Source organism: Camelus bactrianus, chromosome 18 (genome assembly GCF_048773025.1).
Source record: "Camelus bactrianus isolate YW-2024 breed Bactrian camel chromosome 18, ASM4877302v1, whole genome shotgun sequence".
Classification (NCBI taxonomy): domain Eukaryota; kingdom Metazoa; phylum Chordata; class Mammalia; order Artiodactyla; family Camelidae; genus Camelus; species Camelus bactrianus.
Genome location: NC_133556.1, coordinates 26,306,238 through 26,318,976, shown reverse-complemented (window position 1 = coordinate 26,318,976; position 12,739 = coordinate 26,306,238). Strand labels below are relative to the sequence as shown.

The 12,739-nt window shown below is 44.4% G+C and overlaps 1 protein-coding gene across 7 annotated transcripts in view; it reads right to left on the bottom strand.

Moving 5' to 3' along the window:
- Positions 1–10,532, bottom strand: part of NLRC3 (NLR family CARD domain containing 3) — a 35,270-nt gene extending 24,738 nt beyond the window's left edge. For 3 of the 7 annotated variants that reach the window (XR_012500385.1, XR_012500387.1, XR_012500386.1), the window contains exon 1: positions 10,215–10,531. The gene's annotated coding sequence lies outside the window, so the exon portion shown is untranslated. Of the gene's footprint in view, positions 1–10,214 lie in introns of all 7 variants that reach the window. The other 4 variants (XM_074346406.1, XM_074346407.1, XR_012500388.1 and 1 more) reach the window with 3 other exon arrangements.
- Between the last annotated feature and the right edge of the window lie 2,207 nt (positions 10,533–12,739).

Sequence of the window (12,739 nt, the reverse complement as noted above, 5' to 3'; positions counted from 1 at the left end):
CACCACCATTATCCCTGTAACTGTTTTTATCTTATAAAACTCAAACTCTATACTCATTAAACAGCTCCCCATTCTCCCCTCCCCCAGCCCCAGGCAACCACCATTCTACTTTCTGTCTTTATGATTTTGATGACTCTAGGGACCTCATGTAAGTGGACGCATGCAGTATTTGTCCTTTTGCATCTGGCCTCTTTCACTGAGCATCGTGTTTTCCAGGTTCACCCATGTTACAACATGTGTCAGAATTTCATTCCCTTTTATGGCTGAGTCAAATCCCGTTGAATTATATACCACATTTTGCTTATCTATTCACCTGTCAATGAATACTTGAGTTGCTTTTATGTTTCAGCTTTTGCGAATAATGCTCTTTAACATGGGTGCACAAATCTCTCTTCAAGACCTTGCTTGCAATTCTTTAGGGTACATACCCAGATATATGGTAACTCTATTTTTAATTTTTTGAGGAGCTGCTACACTGTTTTCCGAAGCAGCTTTAGCATTTTACAGTCCCACCAACAGTATGTAAGTTTCCGGTTTCTCCACATTCTCGCTGGAATGTGCTGTTCTCTGGTTTTTCTGATGGCAGCCCTCCTAATGTGTGCGCAGTGGGGTCTCACTGTGGTCTTGATTTGTCTTTCCCTAATGACTAGCAATGCTGGGTCTCATTTCATATGCTTATTGGCCATTCATATATATTCTTTGGAGAAATCGCTATTCAAATCCTTAGCTCATTTTTGAATCAGGTTATTTGGGTTTTTGTTATTGTCGAGTTCTCTACATATTCTGGATATTAAATCCTTACCAGATATATGATTTGCAAATATTTTCTCTCATCCTGTGGGTTACCTTTTTTACTTTGTGGATCATGTCTTTTGCTGCACAGAATTGTTTAATTTTCATGAAGTCCAGTTTGTCTAATTTTTCTTTTGTTAACCTGTGCCTTCAGTGTCATACCCAAGAAATCACTGCCAAATCCCATGTTGTGAAGCTTTGTCCTATGTTTTCTTCTAAGAGGTTTATTGGTTTAGGTCTTACATTTAGGTCCTTTATCCATTGTGAGTTAATTTTTGTATATGGTATTAGGTAAGGATCTAACTTCATTCTTTTGCATATGGATATCCAGTTTTTACAGCACCATTTGTTGAAAAGACTGTGCTTTCCTCATTGAATGGTCATAGCATCCTTGTCAAAATCATCTGACATGAGGGTTTATTGCTGGGTTCTCTATTCTAGTCCATTGGTGTACTTGTCTGTCTTTATACTAATACCACACAGTTTTGATTACTGTCACTTTGTGGTACGTTTTGAAATTATGAAGTGTGGGTCCTATAGTTTTGCTCTTCTTTTTCAAGATTGTTTCGGCTATTTGGGGGTACCTTGAAATTCCATGTGAATTTTAAGTTGGGTTTTTCTATTTCTGCAAAGAAAAAAAAAGTCATTGAAATTTTGAAGGGGATTGCATTGAATTGATAGATGACTTTTGGTAGTACTGACATTTTAAAAATATTGCTTCAAGTTCATGAACATGGCATGTGTTTCCATTTACTTATGTCTTCTTTAATTCAGCAGTGTTTTGTAGTCTTCCTCATACAGCTCTTTTACCTCCTTGGTTAAGTTAGTTCCTAAGCATTTTATTCTTTTTGATGCTGTTGTGATTGGAATTGTTTTTGTGGTTTCCTTTTCAGGTTGTTCATTGTTCATGTATAGAAATGAAGTTGAGTTTTGTGTGTTGACTTTGTGTCCTGCTACTTTGATGAATTCACTTTTTAGTTCTAACAGTTGTTTTGTGGAATCTTTAGGATTTTCTACATAAACGGCCATATCATCTGCAAAAGGATGACTTTACTTCTTCCTTTCCAATTTGGATGTCTTTTCTATATGGTCTTTTATGGCCACGTAATTTCCCACTGTATAACTGGGCCATAATAATTTTACCCATCCTCTTTGGATAGAAATTTAGTTTTTCCCCCTTCAATTTCTTTTTCTTGCCTAATTTCTCTGGCTAGAACTTCCACTACCATGTTTAATAGAATCGGGGAAGGCAGGCATCTTTACCTTATTCCTGATCTTGGAGGAAACACTGTCAGTCTTTCACCACTGAGTATGATGTTTGCTCTGAGTTTTTCATATATGGATTTTATTATGTGGAGGTAGATTCCTTCTATTCCTAGCTCACTGAGTATTATTTTTATCATGAAAGGATGTTCAATTTTGTTAAATGCTTTTTCTGTGTCAGTTGAGATGAACATGTGGATTTTTTCCTTCATTTTGCTTATGTGACATATTACTTTGATCAATTTTCCATGTTGAACCATCTTTGTATTCCATGAATAAATTCCAGTTGGTTTTTGTTGAAGATGTTTGCATCAGTGTTCAAAAGGCATATCTATAGTTTTCTTTTCTTATAGTATCTTTGTCTGACTCCAGTGTCAGAGTAATGCTGGCCTCATAGAATGAGTTGGGAAGTGTTCCCTCCTCTTCAACTTTTTGGAAAAGTTTGAGAAGGATTGGTATTGCTTCTTCTTTAAATGTTCGGTAGAATTCACTAGTGAAGCCATCAGGTCCAGAGCTTTTCTTTACTGTGAGATTTTTAAATTAATGATTACTCCTTACTTATAGGTTTCCTTTCTAGTTCTGGGTCTATTCAGATTTTCTATTTCGTTGTCATTTACTTTTGGTAGGTTTTGTGTTTCTAGGACTTCTTCATCCATTTCAACTAGGTTGTCCAGTGTGCTGGGATACAGTTTTTCATAGCACTCTCTTTTAATCCTTTTTATTTTTATAGAATGGGTAGTAATTTTCCCACTTTCTTTTCCATTTTTAATAATCTGAGTCATCTCTCTGTTTTCTTAGTGCATCTAGCTAAAGGTTTGCCAATTTTATTAATCTTTTTGAAGAACCAACTTTTGGTGTCATTGATTTTTCTGTGCTGTTTTTCTATTCTCTTTTTTATTTATCTCTCATCTTTATTATCTCCTTCTTCCTGCTAGGTTTGGTTTAGTTTGTTCTTCTTTTTCTAGTTTCTTAAGTTGTAAAGTTGGGTTGTTGATTTGAGATCTTTCCTGTTCTTTAATGTAAGTGCTTAGAGCTGTCAGTTTCCCAAGCACAACTTTCACCATGTCCCATAAGTTTGGTGTGTTGTGTTTTCATTTTTATTCATCTCTGAGTATTTTATAATTTCCCTTGTGAATTCTTTAATACATTAGTGATTTAAAAGTGTATTGTTTAATTTCCAAAATTTTATGAATTTTCCAGTTTTTCTTCTGTTATTGATTTCTAACTTCATCCCATTGTAGTTAGAGAAAATACTCTGTATGGTATCTGTCTTTTAAAATCTATTAAGACTTAATTTGTGGCTTAACACATGGTCAGTCTTTTTAAATGTCCCATGTGCACTTGAGAAGAATATTCTTTTGTTGTTGGGTAGAGTATTCTGTATGTGTCCATTAGATCTAGTTGGTTTATTGTGTTAAGACTTCTATTTCCTTATTTGGTTTCTGTCTGGTTGTTCTGTCCATTATTGTGAGTGGGGTATTGAAGCCTCCAGGTACTTACTGCAGCACTGTTTATTTCTCCCTTCAGTTCTGTCAATTTTTGCTTCAGATATTTTGATGGTCTGTCATTAGGTGTATAATGTTTATAATTGTTGTATCTTCTTGCTGTTTTTCTTTGTCTCTTATAACTTATAACCTTTATTGATTTAAAGTCTTTTTTGTCTGATATCAGTGTAGCTACCCCTGCTCTCTTTTGGTTACTATTTTCATGGAATATCTTTTTTTGTCCTTTGATTTTCAACCTATTTGTGTCTTTGGATCTAAAGTGAGTATCTCATTGATAGCATGTATAGTTTGATTACATGGTTTTCTCCATGCTGCCAATCTCTGTCTTTTGATTAGAGAGCTTAATCTATTTAAAGTAATTGCTGATAAGAAGTCATTGTGCTATTTGTTTTCTTTATGCCTTGTAGCTTATTTCTTGCATTATCATCTTTGTATTTAGTTGATTTTTTATAATGAAATGTTTGAATTCTGTTCTCATTTCTTATTGTGTACATATTTTACTTATTTTTTTGTGTGTGATTACCATGAGATTACATTTAACATCCTAAAGTTATAATACTCTTATTTCAACTTATACAAGCTTAACTTCAATAATATACAAAAACTCTGCTCCTTTACAGCTTTTTCATCACCCCTTTTGGTTGTTGATGTCACAGTATTACATTTTTATACACTGTGTGCCCCAAAACATAAACTAATAATTCTTTTAAATTCTTTACACTCTTACATGGAAAACAAAGTTTGGAGTTACAAACCAAAGTTACAGTAATACTAGCTTGTACACTAATAGTTTTTTTTCTTTAAATGTATTAATATCTTAAATCATGTAGGAAACAAAAAGTGCAGTTACAAATAACTACACTGTTACAATAATACTAGTGTTTATAATTGCCATGTATTTACTTTTATTGAGATCTTTATCTCTGCATCTGACTTTGATTCTAGTGTCCTTTTATTTCACTCTACAGGACCCCCCTGAGCATTTCTTGCAGGGCAGGTCTTGTGGTCATGAACTCCTTCAGCTTTTGTTTTTCTGGGAATGTCTTAATTTCCACCTTAATTTTGAAGAGTAGTTTTCTTGGTACAGGACTCTTGGTTGATAGTTTTTTTTTTTTCTTTGAGCCCTTGAATATGTCAGCCTATGCTTTTCTGGCCTCCAAACTTTCTGATGAGACGTCTGCTGATAATCTGAGGATCCCTTGTGTGTGACGATTTGCTTCTCCCTTCTTAATTTCAAGATTCTCTTTGTCTTTGTTTTTTGAAAGTTTGATTATAATGTGTTTTGGTGTGGGTGTCTATGAATTAATCTAACTTAGAGTTTGTTGAGCTTCCTGGAGGTTTTACATTGTCTTTTTATGTGGGAAAAAAATGTGCAGAGAAGAATTATTATAGGATGCCTTTTTAAAAAAATAGGATACATTTTTGTCTTGTCAGAGAATAGCTGGAAAATGTATGACAGTGGGATTAAGGACTTGTTTCTTATTTTGTGAATTTCAATTGCTTAGATTTTGCTAACAAACATGTATTGCTCCCCGCCTCCAATTTAAATAGATTGCTTACAGAATTCGAAAAGCCAAAATCATTTGAATAATACAAAAGTAAGTACAGTATATACCTCAATTCCACTCCCCAGGAATAACACTTTCTGGTTGATGGTTTGCTTTTTTAAAAAATTAGGTGCTGGTGCAATAGGGCAAATGAAAGAAATAAAAGACATAAATATTGGAAAAGGAAAAAAATAAAACTCTCACTATTCACAGTTGACATGATTTATATATTGAAAATACAAAAGAATCTATAATAGAACTATTAGAACTAATGTGTGAACTTGGCAAGGTTTCTGGACACTAGATCAGTACACAAAAAGATCAGTTATATTTCTATTTACTAGCAACAATCAAATCAAAGGTAAAAAATTTAAAAACCATTTAAAAAATAAAATATATAAGAATAAATCTAGCAAAGCATTTGCATGACCTCTACACTGAAAACCATAAAACCATACTAAGAGAAATTTAAAAAGACCTAAAGTAGGGGTTCGCCATGTTCATGGATTGGAAGTCTCAAAATTATTAAGATGTCGTTTCTTCCCCAATTGATCTATAGATTGACATCCAATCAAAATCTCAGCAGATTTTTTGGAGGGAGAGAGGGGAGGGTGGAAATTGGCAAGCTGATTCTAAAACATATACATAAATGCAGAAGACCCTGGAATAGTCCAAGAAATCTCAAAGAAGAAGAACAAAGCCTGAGGGCTCACACTACCCAATATCAAGATTTAGTATAGAGCTATAGGTATTGGTACAAGAGCAGACAAATAGACCAATGCAGTAGAATAGAGCATACAGAAAGAGACCCACACATATATGGTCACCTGATTTATAACAAGGGCTCCACTGCAAATCAGTTGAGAAAGGATGGTCTTTGCATTGAATTGTGCTGGCTAATGGAATGTTCATATGGGGGAAAAAGAAGCTTGATTCCTACCTTACACCATGCACAAAAAACTAACTAAAGCCGGATCATAGATCTAAATGTGAATGCTAACATGGTCAAGCCTTAGAAAACGTACAGGAGAATATCTTTATGAATTTGGTCTAAGTAAAGATTAAACAGAGCACAAAAAGCACTAGCCATGAAAGAAAAGAACACTATATTGGGATTCATTAGAATTAGGAATGTCTGCTCATTAGAAGACAGCGTGAAAAGGGTGAAGAGCAAACTACTGACTAGAAGACAATGTCCCAAACACATTAAAAAAAAATCAGTAAGAAACCAGACACCCAATGAAAAAATGAGCAGAAAATTTGAAGAATGTCACAAAAGAACATATCATTAGATATCAGAGAAATGCAAATTAAGATCACTCTAGAAAAATGTTTAGTAGTAATAAGGCTAAATGTGCATATTTCTGTGACCCAGCCATTCCCCTCCTTGGTATATACCCAACAAAAACCAGTGTTTATTCCACCAAAACACAGTGTCAAAATGTTTTTTAGCAGCTTTATTCATAAAGTCCAAAAAAGTAGAAACAACCAATGTCTATCAACTGAAGAATGGGATTTGGGGGGGTATGTTCACACAATCAATTACTACGTAAGAGTGAAAAAGAATAGACTACTGATCTCCTCAGCCATAAGTCTGACTCTCACAGACACTGAGAGTGGAAGCAGTCGGACACAAAACAGAACACACTCTGTGCCTGCATTTGTAGGGAGTTTAAAGTCAGGCCCCACTACTCTGAAATGTTAGGAGTCAAAGCAGTGGTTACCCTTAGAGATGGTTCTGATTGGACGGGGGCCTGAGGCAGCCTTCTTGGGTGCTGGAAACCCCTCTGTATTAACTTGGATGGTGTACACACCGGCATGTACGTAAATAAAAAGTCACGGAGCTCACCATACTGTCTAAGTTACACCTCAATTTAGAAAAAGTTCTGCTAGCAGCTATCTGAAAGTTCAAATGTATGTAGACCGAAACAAAGCAATGCTACCATGCTATCTAGCACATGAGGCCGGGCCACTCGGGCCTCTGTCCTGCTCTCAGACAGGGTGCTGTCAGGTGTGGCTGGACACAGCCTCCTGCCATTGGATGACCAGCTTCACCCACCAGCTAACTGACTGCCTCGGTGAGGGTAGGATGGTGGCCAGCAGTGCGAGGGGACCACGCTGAAGGGCTCAGTGCTTCTCGGCTCTGGCAGGACACAGTCCGGAGCACTGTACTTTTTAGTTTAATTTTAACTTAGTGTCAAAATGTACATAACACAAACTTTACTATTTTAACCATTTTTAAGCATTCAATTCAGTGGCAATAAGTACATTTCCAATGTTGTGCAGCCACCATCCACCTCTAGAACCTTTTCATCCTCCCAAATGGAAACTCTGCACCCACTGAACACTGAGACCCCATCCCCTTCCCCAGCCCCTGTAACCACCATATTCTGCTTTTTGTCTCTGAATCTGACAACTCTAGATGTTTCATATAAGGGAAATCATAGGGTATTTGTCTTTTTGCATCTGGCCTCTTTCACTGAGCATAATGTTTTCCAGGTTCAACCCTGTTATAACATGTATTAGAATTTCGTACTCCCTTTTAAGGCCAACTCATAGTCCATTTTATGGGTAGACCACATTTTGTTTATTCATTCATACATCAGTAGACCTTAGGTTGTTTCCACCTTTTGGCTCTTGTGAATAATGCTGCTATGGACAAACAGGCCCTGCTTTCTTTCAACTCTTTGAGGTATAAACCTAGACGTGGAATTGCTGGAATATATGGTCATTCCATGGAGCACTATTCTTAAAAAGCCACTGCTCAGCCCAGCCGTCCAGAGATTTAATTGGTTTGATGTTGAGCCCCAACAAGGATACATTTTAAATCTACCCAGGTGGTTCTAATAAGCAGCCAGCGTTGAGAACCACTGGGCCAGACAGAGGTTAGGAAGGTGACAAAGAAGGGACAACAAAGTGAAGCGGGAGGAAGAGGCAGGCCTGCGTGTGTCTGGGAAGGTGGGAGGGCGAGCTCCCCCGCCTCTGTGGCCTCCTGTTAACCACTCAGCACTGGAGGCCAACACTCCCCCCTGATCAGACACCGATCTCTCTTGCCCGCTGACCTCACTGAGGGTTGCCAGACTTAGCAAATTAAGATACAGTTGGAATTCCCAGTGGAATTTGAATGTCAGATAAACAACATTTAATTTTTTTAGTGTATCTTATATAACACTTAGGACATACTTAAAAAAACTCATTGTTTATCTGAGACTCAAAATTAACAGGGTGCTCTGTACTTTATCTGGTACCCCTATTCAAGCCCCACTCAGATGAGCCTCCCACTCCACAACCTGGCCTTCACCTTTGGACACCCTGTCCCCACAAGAACGGAGGAGACCCCAGCAGCTGGACCAGGAACCCCCCACCCCATCCCCATGACCTCCCAGGGCCAGCAGCAAAGGCTGATGAGGGGTCTCCCCAGATAGGGGGGCTACCTGGCCACCTGTGTGGACAGCCCTGCATGCAGCCCCAAATGCCACCCCTGCAGGGTGGAACATACCAGAGGCCTCTGAGCCGGGTGATGCCTGGTGGCCAGATGCTACCAGGGATAGTCAGGGAGACCCTGGCCAGTGCAGACAGCCTCCAGTGAGCAGCTGGAGGCCTGTGAGCCCAGTTTAAGAGGGGAAGACTGAGGGCAAGTGGGCCTTGTATCATCTTGGGGGATCTGAAGGCCAGAGATCGGTCAGTGGGTGGAGGTAGTGGTCAGAGCAGAGCCAGACCCACCACTGCCAACTCCCTGGAGCAGGGCCTCCCCATTCCCACGTGTCCTCCGGAGCATCATCCGTGGAGCAGGGCACAGCTAAGGACCTGTGCTCCCTGGTGTTGGAGTCACTCAGACCCTGTCCCTCAGGCTCCACAACTGGACTTCTGCGTCATCCCTGAGACCAAGGTCCCGATTTACTCATTCTCTCTGCCAGATAGGCCCAATGTCTCTTCCCAGGGGCCTCGGTGCCGTCTGCTGGGCCTGTGTGAGGACAGCCGGCCTGTATTCTGCCCACCTGCACTTGGTGAATGAAGGGGGCCCTGCCATGCTCACCTCCCACCTGGGCTGCCCATATCTCAGGCCACATCTTCCTGGATGCTCCTCTCTCCTGACTCCTGCCCCCATCCCTGACCCCCATGGCCTTAGAATTCAGTTCTCAGCCCCCTTAGGTGGCCCCAGCACCATGACCGCTGACCACCTGAGACCAAATAGCCTTTCCCAGAGGAGGGAGGAAGCAGTGCCTTCATTGCAAGATGGCCCTCCTCACTGCACTGGCCCCCAGAGCCCTCATGGAAGGACAGGGACAGGCTCATCCCTGGGGATCCGAGTGCCCTGGGACAGAGGAGGGGGTGCCCAGCCTGCATCCTAACCTGGGAGCCAGCCACAGGTGGTCTGTATTGGCCCCAAGGGCTCGGGGAATGCATGTGCCTCCACTGAGGGGCCTGGGAGGAACCCCAGGACCTCAGGAGCCGGGCCATAGAGGAGAACCCCAGGGCCAAGAGCCACCCCCGGCCCAGCTCAGTGACACCTCTTCTCCAGAAGGCCTCTGTGGTTACCATCCCTCTTAGAATGGCGAGCCTCACCTCCATCCGGGGGCGCAGCAGGGAGAGGCCCCTGGGGGCTGCTCACCCAATACGAGGGCAATTTCTGTAGCAGGCTCTGGGTGATGGACCCCACCACGCCTGCACCACCGCCCTTGGTCCCCAGGGCCCTGGGCAGGTCTGAGACTGTCTCCTCCATCTTAAGAGTGAAAGAAGGATGCCAAGGTGGTGCCCAGGTCTGCTGATTCCAGGTTTAACCACTCGGCTGCACTGGTCAACGTCACCTCTGCCTGCCTGCAGCCTTTCCAACTACTTCCTGCTCCTCCTATTCCGTCATTGGTACCTAGGGAGATGGGCTTTGTCCCCTCAGCCCATCGTGGGCTGTCCTTGGCATGTGTTTGCTTATTCCATGCCGTGATCTAGTCCTTCCTAGCAGCTCCTGGCAGCCGTGGGGACACCTTCCCGGCATTGCCCCAGACACCCCTCCCCAGAGTGGCTCAGGCCTTAAAAGTCACAGTCTTTCCTGCCACCTGTCTCCTCTTCTTCTCCCAGCCTACACCGAGGCAGCCTGGACTCGACTTACCTCCAGGGCCTTGTTGCCCCAGGAATGCCTCGACTGGGGGGCCGGGGGGGCTCCATCCCAGTGTTCCTGGGCTCAGCCCTGCTCCAGTGGACAGAGGCAGCTGTGCGGTGGTGGGGATGTCCTGGAAATCTCTGTGGCTGGTCAGCTGGGCCCCAAGCCGTCAGGATCTGTCCAGGGCAGGAGTGAAGCCCTGTCTGAAGGGATCAGGAGGTGCTGACTGCACAGGGCAGCAGGGACTTGGTCCGCCAGCTCCTGCAGTCAGTCCCCTCAGCCCACTGGCTGTCACGGCCCCTGGGGCTCCTACCCTCTTCCTGTGCGGGGCTCCACCTCAACCCTCCTTCCTGTCTGATTTCAAAAGCCAACAGCCTCACAGACAAATCAATGAGCCGCAGCTGCCTCGGCTTTGTTACCGCCCCAGAAGCCAGAGGTAGGAGTGCTGCTAGGGTCTTGATTCGAGGACCGAGTACCCCTGCACACCTGATGGTCAGGGGAAAGTGGTCCAGGCAACATCACAAGGGAAAACGGACCCACCACCAGTAGAACTTTGCTGTTCAGGGGGGTGGTAAGGAAACCAGGTCAGCAGTGAGGATGTTCAGTGACTTGCCCAAGAACACCCAGCAGGCAGCTGACCTCACTGGGGCTGCAGCTACGTCCCCCGACTTCCAAGTCAGCATGCTGAAATGGTGTGGCCCTCCTCACCATCTCTAAACAGCCCCCCTTGCTTTCCTTCTCTCTTAGCACCCCACAGGCACCTTTGCCCCAGCTGTACCTCACAGTGTCTTCCTGAGTCAAAGGGCCCTAAGGCAGATCAGTTACACCTGAAACGGTAGAAAGTGGCTGTTCGCTCAGGCTCCTGGAAGTGGACCTCAGCACATGGGCTGCACTGATGGGGAAGGTATGAGAGACCAGAGTGAAAAACATGAGAAAAGTTATAATGGAAGAAAAATACAGAACATCCTCTGGTGCCAGAAAGCAAACCACTGAATGTGGAGCCACCGAGAGAAGGAGGTGACAAGGTGGGAGCACAGTGATAGGGGCCTGGATTTTCCTCAGGAAGCAAGTGGGCGCCAGTGATGGTTGTAGAGCAGGAGAGCAATAGGTTCAGATGCATGCAGCAGCTTGTGTATGAGCAGAGGTGGAAGGGGGTGTGTGCTTGTATTAGTCTGTCCTCAAGAGCTGTGTGGGTGATGGAGGGGAGGGGAGGGGACCAAGGTGGCAGATCAGAAGTGCTCCATATGATGACATTCTCCCATGCCCCCTCCCCCTCCTTCTATCAATGTTTGCCAGGAGCTGAGGGACACACAGTGGCTACCCTCCAGAAGCTTGCTGAGGCTCCAGGCAGGCAGAATGTAGACTGGTGGCTGCAGCCTCAGCCGGAGGTGCAGTGAAGTCATCTGAAAGCAGGCGGCCCACAGGATGTTGGAAACCGCAGGGGCCTGGTAGGTATCTGTCACACGGGAGAGGCCAGGAGGCCTGCTCTGCCCCTCCTTCCACCACTCAGGGTGGGTGGATCCTGAGCACAGAGGAAACAGCGTCCCCTGTGGGGATCCCGGGAGCATCCCTAAATTGGCATTGGCCCCCAGCTTTCCTCCCCACCTGGAAGGGATGTCCCACAACCAGACAGGGCTGGGCCATGGGCTCCCTCTGCCAGTGCCCCTGAGAGGTTGGGGGGCCTTCTCCTGACTCTCCTGTGGGTGTTCACATGTTTGGGGTTGGGGTCTCCCATGGTCATTCTCACTCTGGGGCTTTCTGTCCACCCAGAGCTGTGGTCAGCCAGAAGGGCCCTTCCCAGCCCTGCTTGAGGCTTCCTGTTTGGGGGGGCTGCTCTGGGGCTGCGCAGGCCCCTGGGGCCCCCTTGCCTGGGCCCTGCTCAAGCTGGGCTGCCTTGAGTGATCATGTCCAGGCTGAAGTCAGGCCACAGGAAGTGGGACTGGCCTAAGAGGTCACATCACATCAAAGTGTGGGTGTCTCATGGTTTTCGCTGTCCCAGGGTTCAGCGTGCTTTCTTCCTGTGGCGGCAGGGCAGCTTCTGCAGGGGAACGCCTGGGCCTGCTATCCCCCATGAGGCCGCCGGCCGCAGCTCCTCCAGGCTCTCTGCAGGCACTGGGAGAGGACAGCTCTTCATCACCAGCTCCTTTTCAACCAATTGGCTACACCTACTTCTCTAGGTCCTGAGCAGGTCTAATTCTTCCAGAAAGGTCAAGCTTTCCTGGGATGCTGGGATTCTCGGGCTGTAGTGGTTTCTTTCCTGCAGTGACTGGTTTAACCCCTTTCCCTGCTTTGCACACAGTTCAGGCTGCAGCTCGAGCCCTGGCCAGGCCCACTGCTATCCCCTGCTGGCCTCTGGGAGGCGCTGCACAGACCCGACTGGCCAAGGTCTTCAGCTCCCAGACCTACCCTCCCTGCCTTTACCTGGCTGGTGCCTTTATACCAATTTTAACCCTTCCTCCAACATCTCTTTATCAACCTGGAGTTGGTGATGTCCTGGGAGCCTGAGACACCTTCCAAGGAGTGAGGGCTCCCCA